General features: G+C 48.8%; 1 pseudogene; it reads left to right on the top strand.

Annotated features, from left to right (window-relative positions):
* The first annotated feature begins 1,164 nt into the window (after positions 1–1,164).
* On the top strand, positions 1,165–1,303 carry LOC119342417 (annotated as a pseudogene).
* The last annotated feature ends 1,874 nt before the right edge of the window (positions 1,304–3,177 follow it).

The following is a 3,177-nucleotide window of genomic DNA, read 5'->3' on the forward strand; positions in this document are numbered from 1 at the left end:
TCGACGCTGCGGCCATTGCCGGCTCCCCCGCCCCTGCTACCACGGCGCCGTCGAGAATCCTCCCCGCCACCTGTTGGAACCGCCCGCCTGGCTCCTGCAGCGAACATCACCGCCACCCCGCTGTCGATTCCCACCCTAGCGTCTAGTGTCCTCCACCTGTGCTTGCCTCCTTAGACTTTGATGGAAAACAAGTTGGCATCCGACGGTGCTCCATAGTTCGCTGGAGTTTCATCGGCTGGTTCCACGCTTGAGGTACGTGGATAAGGAGGCTTGAAATCATGGTATTTGTTCAATGGTGAAATGGTTTTTGTTGCAATGGTTGCTAAATCCTACGAGGGCCTACAGGGTAACTCTTGCAATTTTCTTCTACCAAGCGTGGATCAGCTCCTGTAGTAGCTACCTTTAATTTGCAACTTGTTAACGAAAATATTCTAGAGTCCATATCTTGTACACGGTTTTGGTTAGAGATAAAACCAAATCGTATTTGTACTTTCCTTCTTCTTGTTTCCCACGTATGTAACAATCAGATCCTGTACATGCCGTGATGGAGGCTCTTTCCATCCTATATAAACACGCAGACGCGGCCTACTCAGGTAGGTAGAAACGCTTACCAAATTTACATGGTAATCAGAGCCAACCTTCCAAAACACATCTAGTTTCCATCCTTTCCTCCACCTTCCATCCATGGCGTCCTCCAGTACCACGGCGCCGGCTCTCTACTCCAACCAAATCTCCGAGAAGCTTACTCGTGAGAACCATCTGCTATGGAAGGCCCAGGTGCTTCCGCAGATCAGGGGCGCTGGGTTGTACGGGTACCTAGATGGATCCGTCGCGGCACCAGAAGAGAAGATCTCAACCACGGACAAGGAGGGCAAGGTCACCTCCGTCCCCAACCCCGACTTCATCGCCTGGAGAGGGCAGGATCAGCAGGTCCTGTCCTACATCATCAACTCGCTGTCCAAGGAGGTACTCGTTCAGGTTCTTCATCTGGAGACCTCACACGCGGTATGGAGTGCCCTTACCAACATGTTTTCATCTCACTCCCGATCCCGCATCAACAATCTGCGCATCTCCCTCGCCAATGCTCAGAAGGGGAACCAATCTGTCCCGGCCCACTTTGCCCGGATGAAAGGTTTCGCCGATGAGCTTGCTGCTGCTGGAAAACCAGTTGGCGAGGATGAGCTCATCTCGTTTATCCTTGCTGGCCTCGATATGGACTACACCCCATTAGTCTCTGCCCTTGATGCGCAGACTACTCATGTATCTCTTGATGCTCTCTATGGACAGATGGCGAATTTCGATCAACGGGTCGAGCTGCTGCAAGGGACCAACTCCGGCTTCAAGTCCTCGGCTAACATGGCTGCACGAGGGCGCGGGCGTGGCCGTGGCGCTCCTCATGGTCGCGGCGGAGGCCGTGGCAGTAGCAACACGAGGGGTGGCAGCAGCACCAACGGCAACAACAACGCCCATCCCTTCAACAACAACAACAGGGGTGGACGTACAGGCAACATCAACAACAACCGTCCGACTTGCCAGATCTGCGGCAAGTCAGGCCATACGGCCATGGACTGCTGGTACCGCTTCACCGACGATTACCTTCCAGAAGAGAAGTCAGCGGGCGCCGCCAACCTGTCCTCCTACGGGGTGGACACCAACTGGTACGCCGACAGCGGGGCGACAAATCACATCACCGGAGAGCTAGAGAAGCTCACCGTCCGCGACAACTACCGCGGCACCGATCAGATCCACACCGTTGATGGTTCAGGTATGGACATATCCCATATTGGTCATTCGGTTATCAACACTCTCAATGATCAAATTCATCTCAGAAATATCTTGCATGTCCCCCACGCATCTAAAAATCTCCTTTCAGTGCATAAAATTGTTGTTGACAATCATGCTTATCTTGAGTTTTGGCCTACTTTTTTTGTGATTAAGGACCAAACAACGGGGAGAATTCTCTATCGAGGCAGATGTAGGGGAGGCCTCTATCCATTGATTCCAATTAGGACGTCGAATAAACAAGCCTTCGGTGCCATCAAGCTATCTCCAACACGGTGGCACGATCGTCTTGGCCATCCATCTTTTTCTATTGTTCAACGTGTGCTTAGGAATAATAAGCTCCCTTGTCATGGAGAGCTAAACCTTGAGTCTGTTTGTGATTCTTGCCAAAGAGCAAAGAGTCATCAGTTACCTTATCAAGTGTCCACAAGTGTGTCTACTGTTCCTCTTGAGTTAGTATTCTCTGATGTATGGGGTGATGCTCCTATTTCTGTTGGTAGACACAAATATTATGTTAGTTTCATCGATGATTACAGTAAATTTACTTGGATCTATCTTATTAAAAATAAATCCGATGTTTTTGAGGTTTTCCGCAATTTCCAAGCACATGTTGAACGAAAATTCGGCCGCAAAATTCTCGCTGTCCAATCTGATTGGGGCGGTGAATACGAGAAACTAAACCCTTTCTTTCAAAAGATTGGGATCTCACATCATGTCTCCTGCCCTCACACTCATCAACAAAATGGGTCGGCAGAGAGAAAACACAGACACATTGTTGAAGTCGGTCTCGCCCTCCTAGCCAATGCATCCATGCCACTTAAATTCTGGGATGAAGCCTTCTTAGCAGCCACCTATCTCATTAATATTCTGCCAAGTAGTGCTATCAATTTTGACATTCCCTTTGAACGTCTATTTCACACCAAGCCTAACTATGCATCGCTCCGTGTTTTTGGTTGCGCATGTTGGCCAAACTTGCGCCCATACAACACTCAAAAATTATCCTTTCGCTCCAAACAATGCGTTTTCTTAGGCTATAGTCCTCGTCACAAAGGAGTTAAATGTCTCGATGTCTCCACGGGTCGCATTTATATTTCTCGCGACGTGGTATTTGATGAGACTGTTTTTCCTTTTGCTTCGCTTCATCCCAATGCAGGAGCTCTACTTAGGAAAGAAATCTCCCTCCTACCAGAATCTCTTAAAAATCCTTCATCCTTTGATCATGGGGGTGATAATAACTGTGATGATCAAAATATGGCATATGTTACTGACCAAACTGATGCAGGGAATAACACAGGAGGTGCAGAACCCATACAAAAAAATCTGGGCGAAAACCACGTCGAAACCAGGCTAAATTTGGCAAGAAACGATCCTTTATTTTATGCTGCAGATGAGGAC

The sequence above is a fragment of the Triticum dicoccoides genome, chromosome 7B (genome assembly GCF_002162155.2).
Source record: "Triticum dicoccoides isolate Atlit2015 ecotype Zavitan chromosome 7B, WEW_v2.0, whole genome shotgun sequence".
Classification (NCBI taxonomy): Eukaryota; Viridiplantae; Streptophyta; class Magnoliopsida; order Poales; family Poaceae; genus Triticum; species Triticum dicoccoides.